This window comes from Ailuropoda melanoleuca, chromosome 6 (assembly GCF_002007445.2).
Source record: "Ailuropoda melanoleuca isolate Jingjing chromosome 6, ASM200744v2, whole genome shotgun sequence".
In the NCBI taxonomy this organism is placed as follows: Eukaryota; Metazoa; Chordata; class Mammalia; order Carnivora; family Ursidae; genus Ailuropoda; species Ailuropoda melanoleuca.
The window spans coordinates 49,166,004-49,187,339 of NC_048223.1; the positions used below are offsets into that span (position 1 = coordinate 49,166,004).

The following is a 21,336-nucleotide window of genomic DNA, read 5'->3' on the forward strand; positions in this document are numbered from 1 at the left end:
AACACAAATACCACACTTAAAAATAACCAAAACAAATAGACATTTTCCCAAAAGAAGACATACAAATGGCCAAGAAACACAAGAAAAGGAGTTAACATTTATTAGTCATGAGGGAAAATCAAGCCAAAGTGAAAGTAACATGTTACTTTACACCCACGAGAAAACCTAGGATTTTTTAAAAGACAGGGGATATAGACAGCAAGTGTTGGCCAGCATGTGGAGAATTTGGAACTCTCATACATTGTTAGTAATAATGTAAAATGGCGCACCTGTTGTAGAAGACAGTGAGTTGGTTTTTCCAAAAGATGAAGACATGACTCAGCAATTCCATCCCTTGCTATATTCCCAAAATAATTGAAAACAAGTATCCAAACAAATATTTGTACACAATATTCACAGAGAAGTAGCCAAAACAACCACTATTCACAACAGACAAATACAACCCAAATTCAACAAAGGATGAACGGATAAGCAAAATATGGCATATCCATAAATGGAATCGACTGCATTTATTATGAACTATTCCAAGTAGGGGGACAGACAAGAAACAGATTGGTGATTGCCAGGAGTTGGGGGAATGGGTACAGGGTGGGGAGTGAATGCTTCCTGGGTACAGGGTTTATACTGGAGGCAATGAAATGGCTTTGGAACTAGACAGAAATGATGGTTCTCAATAGGGTGAAATGTACTAATTGCCATCAAACTGCACAGTTTTAAAATGGTTAATTGTACATATGAATTTTACCTCAATAAAAAAAGGTATATGATACAGCATAGAGCTGTTTAAAGTACATCTTAGGAGAGGACTGACATATGTAATCATATAATTAGCAACCAATATAAAAAAATACATACTTTAGAACACACCAAAATCATCAAATCTTTGTACAGTTTGAAAAAGGGGAAGAACAACCAGAGCTAAGGTTTATACTGAATGTTTATGGGAAAAGTAGATATTGCTCTTTTATTAGCTCATGACAAATTATGCTGTGGTTAAAAAATATTAATAATAATACCTCAGTGGCTTACAATGACGGTATTTTTTGTTCACATATCTGTCAGCTGATAGCAGGGTTCAGGGTGACTCCATGAAATTTTTATTCCAGGCATGAGGCTGAAGGGGCAATTTCTATCTCTATTCTTGGCAGAGGGAAAAGAGAAATAGTGCAGCCAATCCCAGGCTTTTAAACTTCTGCTCAGTATGGCATATATCACTGCCACTCACGTTCCTCTGGCCAAAGCAAGTAATTCAGCCAAGTGATGGCCACAGGGTCAGGGGTTTACTCTCCCTCTGTAAGAGGTGCTGCAAAACGTCTGTCAATGAGGATGGGTAATCCTATCACAGGGACACACAATACCTGGAAATTACATCTAATCCATCATTTTAAAGGATAAACCATAGAAAAAAAGGAAAAATTCCCGATAGTGTATATAACAGGTATCTTTAGGTCCAAGGATATGAATTTTTTTTTCCAGTCTGGTACATATTCCCAAATTGTCCTATAAAAATGCTATAATAATTGACTTTCCCACCAGAAATGCATGTAAGTTTTATCAAATTTTAGTATTATCAAACTTGTTAAATGCTGCCGCTCTGGTTAGTAGAAAAAAAACCACTTCATCATTCTTCTATTTCTTTGTTTGATTTATGAAAAAAGTTGAGTATTCTATGTATATTCGCCATCTATTTTTCCTAATCTACACACTACCTGTTTAGATAATTTAAGAAGAATAAAGTTTTAGTCTGAGCAGAAAACGGAGTCAAACTGTTAAAATTCTTTGTTATCTGATAAAAGCCAGATTTGAGGCTTAGCCAGTGTGGCTAAAGCCATAAGGTAAGTAAAGAAAAAGGATCCTGGACCTGGAGTTTATGCTTGTCAGAGCAAGTGCCAGAATTTATTCTATCTCTTTTTAATTAAAATATGTTTAAGTACCATCCCAGCAAAGACGGAGGTTACCAGACGTGGAAGAGTTCATTCTGGATGAAAATCTAGGTTCTGTAGATTATAGGGTATTCCTCTATGGTGCTCCCTCTGCTGTATTTCCTAAATTGTATTCTACAGAGTATTAACTTCAGCAGATGTCACAGAGTGAAAAAGGTTTGGGTAAATGATGTGGTCAAAGAAGTTTATGAAAGACTGTCTATACTGGATTGCATCCTCAAAGAAAGACTTGCTAGCTGCATAAGCTTGGCGAGCTCAGAACCTCTCTGGGCTCGGCTTCCTCGTGTTGACAATGAGGGTAATATTAATACACATGTTGTAGACTTCTTGTATTAAACAAGTTCATTCAGGCAAAGCCCTCAGAATAGTGCCTAGTACACAGTAGGCACCTGATAAGTTTTGGTTCTTATTTTCATGATTGTTCCATCAGCATTTAAAGGCTCTGAAAAGCTCTGCAGTAAATCAACCCATTTGGTTTTGTGCAGCCAGTTTTCTTCAAATAATCTGACACCAGAACAATTCTGGTGTCTTCACCCAATGTCCTGCACTTTGGGCAGTGCTATGCAATTTACCTTCTTTTACTTAATGCCAGACCCAGCAAGTAGGAAGAGGGAACAGGGTGGGAGAATGACTGTGCTTCGGGTTGCCAAGAGAATCAGGCTGTTTGTTGTCGGTTCTCCCACAGGTGTCGGCCTGGAAAACCAACAACCCTTGTACCAAATCTCAGCACAAACATTTAATTCAGCAACGTCAAACATGATCATTATCTCTGTTGGGGAAAAAAATAAAAAACTCTGTTCCTTATCTTCTGTGTTCCTCTTCTTACACCAAGAGATACTCTATGCACACTTTTGAGTAACAAACCTGCTGGATATTTTCAAGGAAAAGATTTGAAGTCCATGCTTTCTCTTGTTACCCCGTCCACAATCAGTAAGCAATAGATTTCTATTTCCAAGAGTAGAGTCCAACTTCTTTCCTGTATTTAAATTCCAGGGTAGGATGAAATCTAACATATATTTACTTAATATTAATAAACTACTTAGTGGGAATTCTTGTAAGACACAAAACTGCCCTCCCTGGTGCTGTGACTGATGTGACCAATCAGGGTTGGTTTAATGAAAAGTTAGCAAGGTCTGTGCTTAGTAAAAAGAAGAGCATCTCCGAAACCCCTCAGAAGGCACAGCCTGTGAATCTAGTGCTTTCTATCTGGTAAAGCCAACCTGAGACATAAAAGTTTCCCCACCTGTCATTAGATACACAGATCATGAGATACATAGCACTTTGGGACAACCCTGTGACCCAGAGTCGATAAACAGAAACATTGCATTTCATATTTTATCAGAAAACACAGGAAATGTAAATTAATTTGATAAAGCATTTTAATCTGCTCACTATAAAAATATCTGGCAAATACATTTTGAATTTGAATACTTAATAGTAAATGAAGGTTCAAGCCACAGGAAGCAGTACAGCCCAGGAAACAATCTGCTCAACAGCTCGCCCTATTCCTCAAATCCAGATTCCTGGGTTACAACACTGCTGGTTGTCGACTTCAAAACCAAGAGCCAGATGAGTACCAATCTGAAGGGAGAGAATGTGTGCAGCATTGATGGTTGAGAAATCACACTTGCTTCTGGTTTGGGGAGTATTCATAGAAAAGGCCACATCTTCCACAGAGGCACACATCCTGCCCTTTCTGCTCCCTTGATGCTGGGGATCCTGTTTCCCTGCCCACCACGGGTCTGCACCATCCGAGCGCCCCCGCCTGGCTCTGCCCCACCACCTGCACTGCCACGCAGCTCCTCAGGGCTCTGTGTTCCTCAGTCTGTCCTCCACCATCTTCCACCATCCCGACCCTTCTGCTCATCCAGGACTCCCAGAATGATCTTCCTGAAGTACAACAAACTCCTTGAAAACCCTCCACGTTGCCCCGTTACTTTCTGGGTAGAATTCAAACTGCTCATTTGCCATGCAAGGTATTTTGTGACTGTTCACCTCCCTGCTTCTTACCTCCAAGCCTCATCTCTCTGCACTTTCTTGAACATTCTCCCTCCCCTGCCTCTTTGTTTCTCTGGAATGTTCTCCCTCCTTCCTCTTGCTTGGCCAATTCCCACTCACCCTCAGAGTTCCACTCAGACCCCCTCCCCCAGAAGGCTCTCTCACACACACTCGCACACGCCCACAATACCCATAGGTTGGGTCCCTTCTGTGATCGCTCAGTGCTGTACCGAAGTGATCTTGGTAGTTACGAGTGTGCGCTGCAATGCCTTCCTCCCCACCTCCCTCCTAGATAACGGGCTCCTACTGACTCGACACCAAATCTTGTGAGTCCTAACCTCTGGCACCCATTTGAGCAGTGATGGTTTCCTATGTAAAGTAATAAACTTCATTCTGAACACCAATTCAGTCAGTATTTGCTTATCTCTTTTGTGACTAATGTGATGTACACTACTAAAAAATAACAATAAAAATAAATAATAAGCAATAGGTACGAAATAAAGTAGCCTTGAAATTAACAAGCCTTTCTTCCATTTAAGCCATTCAGCTAAGCAGCCGTCCAGATCACTGAAATAGGCATCAGTCCTGTGCACTACCAACCGAAATACCACAAACTGCAGACTTCACCTCACCTCTCCTACTCTAACCCCCTAAGCCGCGGACAGTGAGTCTGGCTTTCTCAGCACCGCACTGCTGGTGGCTGCTGGGGTCACATGAACGGACACGTGCTTCTTCAGCACAACAGCCTCCTGAATCCCCCAAGGATACTATCTCAGAAATCAAGCTGCATGGATTCTCATGTCTTCAGGGGAAACTAAGTCACACCACTGGGAACTTTTTCAGAGATGCTGTTCCTGGACATCCATCCTGCCATCTGCACTCCGGGTCTTGTCTCGCAGAAGCTCTGTGACTTCATGTTTTCCTTTGTGGAAGTGGCCATCTCACTAAATTTCAGTAGAGTGGGTACGTGGGAGGGGACAATGACAAAAATATTCTTACGGTGGCAGTACTGTCAGAGAAAAAAGGTAACGTATGGCTCATGTCAAAGAAATCAGCAATTGATTTATTACAACATGGAGGAATGGATGAGCAAAAGTAAATAAATAAAACTATAATCACTACCAGACCCAACAAAAGACACAGGAAAAGGAGACTGGTGTTGGCAGAGGAGGGGAATGTCTGTTCAGTAAAAGCCAAGCCCCCTTGAGCATGAGGACCTTTCTTTCCTGAGTCTTTTAACCCAAATGCCTGGAAAATTCTTGGCACACAGCAAGCACTCAAAAGATATTTCATTATTAAATCAATGCATGAACAAATGAGAATATGGTTTTATTCAGTAACTAAAATGTAGACTGGATAATAAAAGAGAAACAGAGACTGTACATTTTTATAGGAGATACTAAGTTTTGCTAAGGAGAAACAATAGGTCTGACAGAGCCCTCAATTATACCCCTTTTGTAAAATGACCGACCACCTAAGACTACTGGTTATTATTTCAGAGTCTCATTCATGACAAGCTGAATTTTCTCTACTTCTCTGGAAATGTCTTTCACCTGGAAGCAAGAAGGAGAGAATCTCTAGAAGTCTCAGTCATATCCTTTCCCAGATACAAGCTGAGACCAGAATTACGGCCCTCCTCCTGCTAAGAGCTGACTGGGAGCCCCAGAGCACCTTCCCCCATGCCCAACCACCCGGAACAGTGGAAAGGGAAAGGCCATGAGAAGAGAGTGGAATTCTGCCTCCCCAGACCCCACAGACCCTCAGGACATCACACAGCCCTCAAATACCAGGTTGCACATATGAGATGCAGTACTTTTCAAGCACAAAGCTCTGGAGTGAAACTGTCTTAGATTTGTACCTAAGTATACACCGGGCCAGCTGTGGAGGCTTACTGAAGCTAAACCTTCCCAATCACAGTACTCACGTGGACAAATGGGGGAGACCGCTCACACCTGCCTCATCATATATAGAAGGGTTTATATAAATAGTGGGACTTTTTTAGTACAGCAATCCTAGCACAAAATAAGTGTCTTTTAACTAATAGCTAATGCTGTTATTTAAATGATCTCAAATTTCTTGCAGAAGAAAGGCAGTGATAAAAGATACGACCACCTTTATTAATTTTCTAATGCTCTGCAACAAATAACTCTGTGTGTCTCTGTGTCCAAATCTTCCTTTTTATAAAGGCGTCGGTCATATTGGATTAGAGGGTCCCTCTAGTATAACCCCATCTTCACTAATTACATCTGCAACAACCCTATTTCCAAATAAAGTCACAATTCCCATTAATCTGGATCAGTAACATTGTCATGCAAATTTCCACTTCCTTTGGAGAGGCTGCTGGAAGCAGTGTGTTATCCATCCATACAAAAGGCAATATAATACTTACTCTAATCATAATCACTGCCAGTAATAAAGCACTAGCTGTGTGCCAGCCACTGAGCTACCACCTTGCATGCATCCTCCCCTGTTCTGACCCTTCAGGGCAGGGCTTAACCCCTCCCCATCATACAGGGGCACCAAGAGGCTGACTTGCCCAAGCTCACACCGCTGGCAGGTGGAAAGGCTGGACTCAAAGACAGACTTTCTCAATCTTGATCCCAAGAGATGAACCGCCCCCTCTGCCACTCGGTATGCTGCAGGGAATCAGGAAAGATCCACGGGCAGAAGTCAGGCCTTCCTAGCTGTAAACGCCACCCGTGCCTACACGGTGGCCTACCAGGTAGCACTTAATTCAGGAAGTACAAGACGGACAAGTTATCTTATTCAAAGATGTACCCTCTTCGACTAGTATATACCTTGCATCATAATCTTGAGTGAATTATTATTTTCCTCATCTTTTTGTCACAGGTGCTTCCAAGAGATGGTTCACGGGGATAGAGGAGAACACCATTGCCAGCATCCAGTTTGCTGACCTGCAGGCTGTCCTGAGCTGGAAGGCTGGGAGGAGGCTCCAGGTCTGGCAATAATTAACTGTACCAATTTCCTTGCCAGTTTAGATGACATCCTTTCGATGGAAAGTTAAAAGCCATCAAGTCCGCCCTCCCCGGGGCAGGCCATCCATTGTCCTTTTGAACAAAGCTTCTGGGCTAGGAACTGGCACCAGTCTCAGCTGAAAATGTTCTGGGGGAGAGACTAAGAACTGGCCTTGGCACAGGGGGACATCTCACTCCGAGCAAGCCAGTGTCCTATGTGTTGGGTCCAAAGGCAGAATCGAAGTTCTTGGCCTTCTCTGCAGTAACCTATGAAAATAGGAGCGTATACAGGTACCCAATTCCAGTCACAGAGAATGTCAGTTTCAAACAGGACTTGCTTCAAGTGAAGCACTTAGGAAACATCAAAAATGTGCGATGATCTTATTTCTTTAAATCACCTTATTCTCTTAAGATGATTTGCAGTGAGCAAAATCAAAGGCTATTACTAGCCCTGAAACAAAAATGGACAGGAGAAGCCCGCAGAACACGTTAATGTCTTTATTAAACTAGGTGCAACTGCATACAGTAATTGCCAAAGGACTACAGGGTGACAGTGAAAATCCAGGGGTGAAGAATGTAAAGATTAACTGAAGAACCACCCTGCGATGACCCCCAGTCCAACCAATCCCCACCTGCCAGGTCTGCCATTCTCTGCAGAGCACGGTGGGCATGCCTTGTCTCTTCACCGCAGGGCTGCCGGCCAAGAGCTAGCCCTCCACCGGCCTCACCCAGGGCCTCCCCCCCGCCCCGCCCAGCGTGCAGTGTCCACGTTTGATCTACTACCCCAGCACAGGGAACCCCACCGAAAACACGACGTGCCCAATTTAAACACTGAACTCAAAGTCCTAGAGGAATGTTTGGTCCTCAGCGGGATTCCCTGGCCATAATATTCTAGAGCCTCTTACTTGATGTTGACTTGGGACTGGCACGTTCAGAATGACACAGAAGTCCCTACCGAGGTATGTCCTTCAAATATAGCCAGGTTTCTGGGAGCCCCAGAGCAGGGATAGCTGTCTTGGCCTGTGCACTCCCTACTTATTCCAGTGGGCTCCACCACTGCCTGGGGATGCCTAGCTCAGCCCTGCACCCTCCCCAGTCCTGCCCATGCCCCAGCCTCAGTGCTGGTCTCCCCAGGGGCCAACTCAGCTGCTCACATCCTCTCCTCCTTGATTCTGCAAGAACAGGCCCTGCTACTAACTGAGAGCAGCCCCCATCTTCTTAACGAGGCAGAACACTGACCTGACCCAGGAGGACATCCAGTTATTGCATCCTGCACAGAGTACGCTCTTCATCCAAGCTTGCTGTTTTGAATTGATTAATCAAATTACAACCCCAAATAACTGCTCTTAGGTTCAACCTAAAAAGTTAGCTGTATCAAGAAGATGCAAAAAATTTAAAAATTAGAAACATCAATATTCCCTTGAATATCTGATATCAAATAACCCAGAGGACACTTGGGACAACTCATTTATTTTATGCAATTTGTTATGAAAGAATGGCAGTAAAGTCCCATGGCTTGTCTAACATCAAACAGGTAGTTATTGGTAAACCCATGAAGGACCTTCTATCCCTAAATGTCTGTGAATAATGAATGCTTGTTAGTTAACAGTGTGATAAATTCTGCACTACACGCTGAAATAAGAGATCACATCCCACTGCTATCCCAGCCCCGTGTAGCAACTCTTCACTAAACTGCAGTTTTAATAGAAAGTGCTTTAATTTAAAGACACGACTGGATTTCAGGCCTTGGTATGGTGTTTGTGAAGTGTCAAGGTTAGACAGGCCTCAGATCCCTCCGACTACCACTGAGAGCTTAAAAGTCAGCCTGGAACAACCAAGACAAACTCTAAAGAAGAGGGATTTATGCCACAGTGTCACCGTGAGTTTTGAGAAGACAGAGAATGGCCCTAAAACAGAAGGCATTATTTATAATCCACAATATGTTTGCTGAAGTTCATGAGCCAAAACCTAATGAAATGCCTATAAATTACATTGTTATCCAAATCCCCAGTGAAATCTGAAATTTCCTTAACCTTCTTGAAACTATCTGTTCCTCTTTACCCATTCCCCCAGGACACAATTAAGTCAGCAGAGAAACTGTGAGTACAGAAAATACACACACATTATGGGAAACAAATATGAATTAAGTTTCAGCCATCAGTTCTTTGATGCTCTCTGTCATCTGCATGAGTGAACCAGCCAAAAAAGAAATCACTTGGCAAGAGACTTTTCAGCCCTAAGATGTTCCGCATGCTAATTAAGGGCTCTGTTAGGGGCCTGACCTTCAAGGACTAGGTGCTTATTAAACCCCTTTGGTTTCTCCCTCTGACTGAGACAGGATTAGATTAAAAAAAATTGTACTTAAATGCTAATAAGAAATTATTTTAGCTCAGAACTTTGATGTTGCCTGTGCACTGTGGATATGAGATTTCAACTTAATACATAACTGACAGGTTGCTCCCCATGCCCTATCCCAAAATGTAGTTAAAAGGTTTTTTTTTGCTTTTTTTTTTAATTTTCTTTTCGTAAAACATTCTATCCTGGCTTTAAGCAGATTTAGCTTATTTTATTATAACCAAGTAGATTTTCTTTTTTGCATATAATTTATGTAAACACAAGAACTATTAGGATCTAAGCCAGAAGACCAAGAGACTTTTCAAAAAAAGTATGACTCCTAGAAAACCAAAGATCAGATAAGATGCCAGATTAAATGAAATAAAAGGTGTTAAAGCAAGCAAATAGGAAAAAAAGGAAAACATCAGCAATTACCCAATAACTCCATCATTAAAGTACTAATAAGCCTAGGCATGGTGTTTCTACAGCAGATGGCTGAGAAGCGTCTACACCAGAATCATCCGTGCTCATTTTCTTTAAATGGATACTTGACCCCCACCCACCATGTCTTGCATCTGTCTTGGTAGTTGGCATTTTAATAAATTCTCCCCTAATTAAAAACCACTGTTTTTGACAACTGCTATTATTATAAAGGGACACAGAGCACTATTTCCCAGTCTCCCCAAGTAGCTTCCATCTTAAGTAAAAACAGTAACTATTTTAATAAGAAAGGAATTTTGATATTTCCCAATAATTTCTAATGCATCACCTTGTTCATTTCTTTATTTAGCAATATAAAACCCTGAAAGCAGAGAGGCAAAATCAGGGGCATCTTATCCCCATGTTTACCTGTACTGAGAATAGAAGGCTCCTGGAAGAGGGAATGATCATTATGCAAGAGTATGTTCAGAAAAAATTAGATACACCTAAAAAATGGAGTCTGGAATAGCTGCAAACCATTTGCTAACACTGAATATGATAAAGGTTTCTCATGGGGTGGTGTGGCAAAGTCAGTGGTGGAATCAGTGGAGAGGTACAATGGGGAGGACACTACCTCCCCTGGATCCTACAGCCCTAGACTTAACCGCGGCTGTGAGCATCATGTTTCACCAACACGCTCCCAGTACATGTTTGCTCTGCGAGGCACCGTATGAGAAATGCAGCCCCTAAAAGCAAAGACCTAAAACAAAGTGTGCTTCAAAAGGTTGATTTGGGTTCTTGATAGATCATTACACTCATCCTCCTGGTCGGGCTAGACAAACATTTCTGCCATTACTTGTACAAAGGGGCCATCTCTGCACGTGAATATTTATAAAACAATCTAGAACAATTACAGGAAAGTTAAGGACTCCTGTGGTAGTATCGGAATAAAGCTTTTCTTTTCCTTATTGAAAAGATGGTTAACAAAATTAATTCTGCATTCATGCCAAGAGCTAATGAAATAAACATGTTACATTAATGTTATAATGTGATTTTTAGAGTCAGATAGTCAGTAGTAATGTTTTATAAAATATACGCCTCATTGACGTCAGCCCCAAATAACAAGTTATTACTTCTGTTCATTAAATGCACATAAGTACATCAGGCAAAATTAGATTATTTTATAGCAATCTATTTCATTAATTTTTTACCAATAAAGTAAGTATTGAAGCATAATTCCTCTTCAAACACAATTTTAAATTGATAATTTACTCATTTAGAAAAAGACACACAAGCAAGGAGTGAGCCATTTAAATGGATGCTTCTTGCTATTAACGCAACTGCAAGTTACTGTGATTTATCCCCCTTGGAAAATCTTCATGTAGAGGAATTGGCTCCTCACAGAGATTCTTTTCTGGAGGGGTGGGGGGTGGTGAGTTGAAAGTGGAAACAAAGTCTATCCTTATGACACTGACCATCAAAGTTTCCTGATGGTTAAAAAAAAAAAAAAAAATTAGTCCTTTGGCAGGATCTGGCAGTCAGGTCAAACATCGAAAAATCCAGAATTCAAAATCAGTGAAGGTGCTTCTGTGAGAATGGAGCTACCTAGTAGACTCTTTCTCTGTGACTGGAAAAAAAATCAAATGCCAGTGAGTTCTCCACTGGTGTTTCAGTAGGTTTGCTAACGATGGAGGAGCTGATTTTCTACGTTAAAATTTCACACCATGGCAGTATAGTCCTCTGGATGCCTGAAACCATTTCTACTGGCATTAGTAACTCCAGAGTCTGTTTATGAATTATGATGAAATCGAGTAATATATGGTATAGGCGTCATAACGCCTCTCTAAAATCCTAAATCGGAATAATTTCTGAAAAAAGTTAAATTGTAAAGAATTTCTACCCCCAAAAGTTTTGAATAAGGAATTGTGGATCTGTATCTGTATCCTTACCTAGATCCGTTGGAGTCTGTCAACCAAATCACCATCATGGCCTGAGGCTTACCTTCACACCCTCATGGGGAGAGCAGGTGGACCATTCCAGGTTGTGGCAGGAAGCACCTGAGGGGCTGTCGAGAGGTGATCAGAGGAGGCCTCTTGGGATGACACTGAAGGTGAGACCTGAAGGGAGAAATGCTTCTCTCAATACAATAAACAGGAGCGCAGCATCCCTACCCCAGCAGAGAAGACAGCAGAGCAGATGCAAAGGCAGGAACATGGCCTGTGTGAGAACATGAGACAGAGCATGGAGCACAGTGAGGGGAGCAGAGGGAGGAAGGAGAGGAGTTCAAGTGCACAGGCAGGGACAACCCAGCATAAACAAGTTGGATTTTTATGTTAAGTGTTCTGAACAACAGGGATGGCATTTAAGGGAGGGGGAAGGCATGACCAGATTGATCATTTCAAAAGATAACCTTGGGGCAAGAGAAAACACAAGAAACTTAAATGCCTATCACTAAGTGAAAGAAACCAACCTGAAAAGGTTACATTCTGTATCATTCCAACTCTATGACATCAGAGGAAAGCTAAAACTAGCAGATAATTAAACTATCAGGGTTGCCAGGGACTAGCTGGGGAGAGACAAACAGGTGGAGCACAAAAGATCTTTAGGACCATGAACCCATGTGTATGATGCACTCAAGGTACATATGTCATTTGTCCAAACCCTTAGAAATACTCCAAGAGTGAATCCTCAGGTGAAGTAGGGACTCTGGGTGAGAGTGATGCTTCCATGTAGGTCCATCTGTTGTAACAAATATTCCCTCTGGTGTGGGGTGTTGATAATGGGGGAACCTGTGCATGTGTGTAAAGGCAAGGGGTGTTTGGGAACTCTCTGTACTTTCCTCTCGCTTTTACGTGAATCTAGAACTGCTTGAGAAAAATAAAGTTATTAAAAAAGAGGTAACTTTGGCTGATTTGTAGTGAATGGACTAAGGGGCAAAAGTAGAAAGAAGACAACCAGCTTGAAGGCCTTTTCAGCAGAACAGGAGAGAAGGGGAGGTGATTGTAGTAGGGTGGGAAGTAAGGATGCAAGTTAACATTTTCTTCTTTTTTTTATTATTACCTTTTGAGAGAGAGAGAGTGAGCACACAAGCAAGGTGGTGAGGGGCAGAGGGAGAGGGAAAGAATCTTCAGCTGATTCCATGCTGGGTATGGAGTCCCATATGGGGCTCAGTCTCACAACCCTGAGATCATGACCTGAGCCCAAATCAAGTCGGACGCTTAACCAACTCAGCCATCCAGATGCCCTGGAAGTTAACATTTTAGAGGGTTAATCATGGAAACTTCCTGAATGGACTGTACGCGAGTGAGCAGGCAGTGAGGGACAGAGACAGGGGAGTAATACTTGGAGGAGAGGCATGAATTCTGCTTTGGGTATTACAGCCCCTTTCAAATAGAGAGGTCAGTAGTATTTCATATATAGATCTGGAGTTCAGGAAGAGATCAGGAAGGAAAGATAAATTTGGGGGGTCATAAGCTTATGGAAGGCACTTAACGCCATCACCACGTAGGGAATTCACAAGATGACTTGGGGAAGGAGTATAAATAGAGACATAAGGTTGCCTGGGATCAAGACCTAGTCAACTATAAAATTTAGAAGTCAAGCAAAGGTTAATGAGAAAGAGAAGCCAATAAGATAGGAGGAAAAACAGAGAAACACAGAGAAAAAGGTACTGCAAAAAGGTCAGCTCTGTTTTGTGCTGCTGGGTTATCCAATACGATGAGGACAGTGAAGTGTCTAAACGATCTTTGCTGTCATTTCAGGCTGGCTGGCAGGTCCACGGAAAGGATGAAATACAGTTCATCCACCACAACTGTAAGCTAGCGGAGTACAGCTGGTAAGCAGCACAGAGTTCAAAGCCAAAGCCTAGGACACATGCTCCCTCTGCTCCCCTGTCCTGCAGGGAGTGACCCCCACACTGCCCTCAGCCCCAGTGTGAACGGCCTCTGAGAAGCCACCCTGACCAGCCAGGGGCCGGCACGTCCTTGTCACAGTCCTGCTTAGAAGACTACAGTCCTTCCTGTCATCACATTCCGTTTGTGTGTTTATGCCGCCATATTTTGCTGCCAAGTTTTACTTCAGCACAGGGGGAGGGGGTGAGCTGCACCCCTGCACCCACTGTCTCCAGTACTAGAAGCACAACAGGTGCTCTACAAACATCTGTAGATAGAAGAGACGTTCTTTAATGGGTGAAGACTGCTGTGGCTGACGATGGGGGGAATTTGTTTTAAAATCAGACTAACATAGTTCAGGGATCACTGAAAGTCTTACTGCTGAAACAACCTTAGATTTAAAATTATAAGTGACAGAATTTAAAAATTGCTAACTAAGGCCTCCTACCTACAAGAATTTCTTAACTTGTCTTAATAGAGGACTGGAAATTCACCTAATATTAACTCCTTTGGCTTTAAAATTCTTTAACTTACACAAATATTCCTTGAGAGAGGTCACACGTGTAGTCACGCTCAAGCACGTTCACCCGAGGAAATACTAGAGTAGTCAGCACCCAGCAGTCAAGTGGACATGACCAGGAGTGCTGAGATTTGGAATGAAAAGCAAGTGTTCTGGCTCCCAGGACGCCTCCTCCTGAAGCTAGGACTCTACACAGTCCTGGGATTCTAATAAAAGATAAGGAAGAAGCAAAGACCAATTTTCTTCCCTACACCATAGGAGTCAAGCAAGGGTAAAAACAAAAAACTAAAAAACTGGCTTAAAGAGTTGTAAATTCCAAAATCAACAACTTCTGCCCCCTGCTATGGACACAGCGCTAACAAGTAGCACAGCCAGGATTCAAGACAAGAATGGTGTTGCATGAAATTCACGCTTCCTCCAACTCCTAAAACCTACTTAGATAACCCCCAGGAGAAACTAGCCCTCCTTTGCTCCTAACTCACACTCCTGCTTGTAACCTAATACTTGCACATTTAAAAGCCCATAGAGAACACAGCCAAAGGTTAATATTACTGGTATTTTATGTACACAAACCAAGGACTGGAGTCGGCCAAAGACCTCGGGGTTAACACATTGTTCCCGGTCTGGTCAGAAATCCACAGAGATTCGATGCCTGCTACGCATCAGACACTGTATTTATCCAGCACAGCAACCCACAGAAGTCATGTCCCCACACTTTTTCAGTCAGAAGACTGAGATTCAAAGAAAAGAAATAATTTTGATTAAGGTTGAAAGCTGAGCAGTAACGAACAGATTTGCTTTCAGGTAAGAAAAGCAATTAGTGAAATTATTCCTAGTCACAGGCTTTCTGCCACCAGATCTAAATCCAGCAATCTTTAAAATGTGCTGGACTTCACAGTTTATATTTTTCCAGGACAATCTACTAAAACTGCCAAGTGAGTTAGTACCTGTACCCGACAGCCACCCACAGCTGGCATTCAGAAGTTCCAGAATCAATATTTCTTTAAGCATCAAAATGGCCTGGGGGCAATGGGTCAGACAATCTTCCTTCTCCCTATCAAGGTTGCCAGCAGTAAGCTAACAGGGCAGAAATGGCCCCAGTTGCAAAATAAAGCACTCACTCCAACCCTGAAGGTTTGAGCCAACAGGATGCCAAATGGCTGGTGTCCTTTTCTCCTCACACACGTCTGCCCTCGAGGGAACGGTCTAGCTCTTGTACCCTCGAGTAAATGCGGTCCTCATGAGGATGGACACTCACTTTTGGTGCAGACAGGCTGTGTGGACCACAGAACATGTTGCCAGCCCTCTGGGGGATAAATGACATAATAACACGTCGGTACAAACTGGGACATTATGGGCCCCTCATCAGTCACTCAGGGAATCAGCCACAGGACTCCTCCCGAGCTCCATTTTGATCTGCGTGTCCTTCCAGATGAATACCTCTCTCCTCAAAGATCTAAGTGTCCCAGAGTCTGCAGGGAAGTGTGGGGTTCCACACAACTGAACCCCACAGAGGCCCAGGCCATTGACACAGAGTCAGGGCCTCCCTCGTCAGACCAACCTGCACAGACGCCGTTCTCAAGACTCAGGGAGGCAGACACATCCCTGGCTATCCTTATTTCCAATTCCTTTTAACTTTTCTATTTTCGTGGGGGTTATAATTAAAATTACAGCTCTTTTATTTACATGATATAACTAATACAGGTATTTCTTTCACAACTTAACCTTAATTCCTCATAAGAATCCTATCTTGTGTCTAATAGGAACCCTGTGAAAAAGGCATTACAACTTGACAGAAACTAAGAACCAAGTGGCTTCCCCAGGTTCTGGGCTTATGGGTGACAGAGCCAGCAGTGTCCACCCCCAAACCTCCTACTCTTCCTACCAGGACACGGTGGCCCAGACTCCCTGTACCCACACGTTCTCACTTCAGATATCAGGGAAAGAGTGCTGAATTCAGAAGGTCTCCCCTGGCTCCTCCCTGATGGCATGACCTTGGGCACGTCACCCAGAATCAGTCTCTTCCAGCAAAACCGAGAGAGGCCAGCACCTTCCCTGGACCAGTGTGCTCTTGGCATCCACAATCCATTCTCCACGTAGTGGCCAGAACAGTATTTTTAGAATATGATGTCCTTTGCTTTCCTCCCCGCGCCCTCCAGCACTCTGACCTTGAACAATAAACAACTTTCCACTGTGATGTACTGACCCTACCTGATCTGGGTCATGCTGTCTACTCAGTTGTGCCCCTCCGCTTCCCTATTCCATCACCGTCCTGCAGCTACAGCGGCCCTTCACACATGTTTCCAACAAACCAAGCTCACTGCTGCTCTCACAGCTCCCAGCCCTCCTGCCAGCCCGTTCTCACTGCTGGGGTGTCAGAGGCTGCCCCGTGTCCTCTCTCTAAAGGAGCTCCTTCTCTGCCCTCACCTCCCTCCAGACCCATCACCCCACTGCTTCATGTCCATCACACTATCACCACCTCGCTTCTGTCTGTTCTTCTGCTTTTCATTTACTTTCCCCCTCCCCACTCTCTACTCCTTTACTAGAATACATGCCCCCTGTGTCTTCTTTACCCTCCATCTCTGTCTCCATTATCCTAATGCCTTAATGTCTGGCACCTGCTAGAGCTCAAAGCATCTTTGTCAAATGACAAATCATCTGTAAAAAGCCATATAAATAAAAAATATAACCACTATAAATTCAGATCTCAAATTTATGACATTTGTTTTGATCTGGGCCAAAACTTATTGCCCTACTGTCAAAAAAAACAAACAAAAAACCCATAATACCCTTAAGCAGATTTAAAAGGCAAAAAAGAAATTTTGAAGAAAACTTTTCTTAAGTATTAAAGCAACAACCGAGACCAAATACACCATCCGTGGGAAACCGATGAGTCTTGAAGGAAGTAAGACCTGTGGGACCTCTGGTCATAAAACTTTGTTCATAGATTACTACTGCATATTCGCTTTAACATAATGAAACAATATTTAATATTCCTTCTTGTTCCTCTAAATCAGACTTCTTTAATTTAGAGCACCTACAGAAATTCCCTACCACAACCTCCTCCTCATCCGGTCTGCCTCCTCCTTTGCTCCGCCTTCTTCAAGACTAATTACTCTCTTGCCCTAGAAAGGAAAGCTCTGCCTTCCCTTTGGAGGAGACACAGAAACCATGCACATGGATGCACTGAGCTGCCCACAATGACTCCAATCAAAGACTCAGTCAGGACCAGCACCTTGTTCTCAGTGATTCTCAATGCTCGCCAACACTGAATTTTATCATCATAACTAAGCCGCGACACCTTTGAACAAGAGCTATGTCTTCTATTTCATTCTTATTCCCCAAAGCACAGGACTTAGTAGATATCCAATAAGATACCTATAATTGATTCCCACCAATTAATATAAATTAACCATGTCTTACTTCATTTTACCTTTCTGGTATTTCCCACATCTTCCATAATCGATTAGGACTACAGAGAGAAGACCAAGTGCTAGCACATAAGATACTAAAATGCGGGAAAGTTTCTTTTAAAGATAAATAAACACAAACGGCTTTACGCACAGCTTGCAAAACCGGAAGTTAATTGATGCAAATGTGCTGACATACATTCTAATGTTTTTATTTTCTACTTCATTTAACAAATGTCGATCTCAACTATTTTTCAGAAGAGCCATTTTCTTCAGGCCTGTGTTAATGTGTTCATTATTTCAATTTTTACAATTATTTAATACTTTTCCACAAGGAGTTTTTTGGACTTTATACCCATCACACAGCGCAGAGAGGAACTTTTTCAGGAAGGAAGACATGTAAGAATAAAGCAAAGGGAAGAGTCCTTCACTGACGATACTTAGGGAATATTAATAGTTCCTATTATTACTCTTCAAACATTAATTCCTTGGGATTCTCATCAATCCAATCAGACAAGGTGGCCACATGATAATAAGTGATCTCTTCAGCCAACTTCCCGGAGGAATTTCCCCATGTGAGGAAATCTCTCTCATTTTAAAAACATGCCCTCCATCACCTACCTTTGCCATATATAGGGAAACTTTTGGGGAAATCATTCTAGCCTGACAAAATGGTTTTTGACCTCAAATACTTTGCTTCCCTAGCACTGCCTATGAGCTAGGAAATAGCAAGAAGCTAAAAAAGATTCCTTCAACAGAAGGCAGGAGCCCTTAGTCACGCCTCTGTTTCTGTAGCTGCCTCTATATCTACCGCCAAACTGGGCTTCAAAATCAACAATGACTGAAGATAGAAAGCTTAAAACAGGGCTTGAGGAAACTAACCAAATACTTAAATGTAGTTTGGGCCTTTTTTAAAAAAAGGTAAAACTTTTAAATTAGCATGATTTCAAGACATGCTCTTCAATAACATTTTCTTTTTGAATGTTCATAGAAAAATAATCTTTTTTCTCAACTAGCTGAACTATCCAACTATATTCAAAGAACTATCACCTATTATCTATCAGTAAGGAAATAAAGATTCCTTTGGAAACCTACCCTGAAGGACAACGCAAAAGACTGCCGAGGAGTGAAGCATTTCAACTGCAAATTGCACCTTCATTTGTAACATCTGCCCTTGAAACTCTTGATTTGCAGCCTTAAACTTTGCTTTCTTAAAATACCGTCCCATCCCAGGCTATTAAATTTCTACCATTTGTTCACTACTTTTCAGTGATAAATTTTTCAGATTTTAGATGTTCCCCAGATATCACAAGCAACCAATTCAGACCTCATCTTTCAAGCCATGTAAGAGAGGAGTCCCTATTCAACTTGAGGTCTGCCGAATTCAGCTGGCAGAGATAAACAGAATGAGCACTCAGAACATTCTGATAAAGACCCATGACTAACACCCGCTGAACTACTCATGAATACTGAGGTCTTCAATCCCATTTTGTAGAGAAGGACAAAAGAATTTGTGTTAGAACAGTATATACAGCCAGGAATATCTGTCTCTAGAAACTGAAATTATGATACTCTATTCCATTCAGAAAATACCTGGCTTTCATTTCAACCAGGTTTGTGAGCACACCTACTTCATTTAGGGGACATTAATCACCAACCTGACTTATTACCAGTGAGTCACCATTCCCTCTTCTGGGTTCCAGTTTGGTGAATGGTAAACCATCTGGTATCAAGCTTTTCATTACAATCACATAAAGAATTAGTTCAGAAGCTGCCAGTGAAGAAGGCATGTTGAGGAGGCCCTCAATTCCCTGGTTCAAACATTTAGAAATATTGTTGGCAATTTTAAAAATAAGTTTTTAAAACCTGTGTCAAATTCAAAAGCAAGTAAGGGGACTCTTTGGCAGAAAATAGGAACTGAAGACTGCAGCACAGAGTATGAGTTGAAGTTGCAAAATCTGGAGGTACCTAAATACATGTGAGAAGCTGGGTTTTAGCACTCAGGCTTCAACTGCTTTTGAGGCCATATTTAGTGGAAAGCTAGCCCCGTGCTTCCTGCAAAAATAAAGGCCAAAGATGGAAAGCTATCTCAGCTAGAACAGAAACTTAAAACAAAAAGACTCTGCACACTTTCTCCAAGGCTTAATCTGAAAGCAGACTTTCCTTCTGAGCTGTGGGTGAACACGGTGATTACGAAGTATGCAGAACCCTTAGCCGGCCCTTTCTTACTATTCATTTGGTATGAAAACCTAAGGGAAAAGCTAGTGTAAAAACTGGTCAGCATTGAAATCCCCATCCAAGGAAACAGTGAAGGAAGACAAGTCCCACTGAAGATGAGCTCACAGAAAAACACAAAGCACTAGAGGAAATTAGCCGAAGATGACAGCTGACCAGCCAATGGAACCTAGAGGAGATTTCTCACCCCATGTAATAGCAATATGTCCAAAGGGAGAGGAAAGGACCAACTCCCCAAATAGGCAGAATGTTATGAAAAAAGAACAAGTAAACTTAAAAAAAAAAAAGGCCAAGAGAACTTCTGGAAATGGAAAAACCATTATAAAATTAAGAAAATAATAAAACAGTCAAAAGGTAAGTGAGACAATTCAAAAGAGCAAATTTGTGATTTGAAGGACAGACTTGAACAAATTATCCTGAATGCAGTACAGAGAAACGGAGAAACATTTCTAGTGTTTCTTGACTTCAAGACTTCAGAGAGCTTTTAAGATCAAATATAGTGTAAAGACAAGTCACTCTATAAAGATCGGTAACTCTGGAGAAAGATGTTGAAATGTCAAGGGACAAAAAAAGTCAACCTGTTAACACAAATAACCTCAACTGAAAGCTCTGCTCTGTGCCGGCTGGTCCCTGAGAACCCCACTTCCCCTTGACCTTGAGGATCTGCAAACATCTGTATTATTCAGAATCCAGGAGGCTCTCTCCACATAGTCACCTGCCTCCTCTTCTTTATGCAATTAGCTTGCTCTAATATTTTAAATTCCAAATCCACAAATTTGGATAAAATATGCACAAGCAAAATTAGTTTCCTCCTAAATTTGCATAGAAGGACAGACCTTCCCTTGGTTGTCTTAAACATGTCCGGGAAAACTGAACTTCACGGCTGAATTAAAAGACCATCGCTTGCCCTGTGGTTAAAATTCTCATTATCCCATGAACTTCTGATTTAAGGTTCACAAATATTTTTTTCTGGCATAAAGAGACTTTTGATATTTTAGCTATAATCCAAATCAATTCCTAAATTTGTAACTACCTGATGTGTATATTTTACTCTGGTGAGTAAGACTCAAAATTTCTATAAAGACTTACTTCCTTCTGCAAATTTTCTGTGCCTGAGACCCCTGTCTTGTAAGTAAGAGTACACAAAACATGGAATCAGATGACACATGAGGAAGGACCTGGGCCACATTAATGAAGGGAAAATTAAAGGAAACCAAGAGTTAGTATCTGGCATCTGAAAGTCAGCTTGCCAGGAGGAAGCAAAAGGTCTACCAAGGAGTTGCTGAGATGCCAGGAAAATATGCATTAGAACAGAGGACTGATTTTGGATGAGGCAGCTAGACAAGTAACAGGAAGGCAGAGAAAATAATCTCCATCACCTCTGGACAGGTTACTATGATCTAAACAAGATTTGGCAAATACCTGGCTGACAACTACCAGATTTCCCTTGCTTGGCAATGGCAGATAAACCCATCAGAACATTATTCCCTTGATCCCAGTCTAAATAATCTATGGAAGAGAAGGAGTAGAGGACAAGTTAAGAGTATTCCAGTTTTCACGACGATGGGCTACATGGTGGGAGAACATCAGTGCACGCAGTGCTCTAGGAAG

At 42.1% G+C, this 21,336-nt stretch overlaps 1 long non-coding RNA gene across 1 annotated transcript in view; it reads right to left on the reverse strand.

Moving 5' to 3' along the window:
- Positions 1-11,671: 11,671 nt before the first annotated feature.
- LOC109489991 overlaps positions 11,672-21,336 on the reverse strand; it is a 149,609-nt gene continuing 139,944 nt past the window's right edge. Inside the window, exon 5 of the long non-coding RNA XR_002143166.2 lies at positions 11,672-11,787. This is a non-coding gene — a long non-coding RNA (uncharacterized LOC109489991). The remainder of the gene's footprint in view (positions 11,788-21,336) is intronic.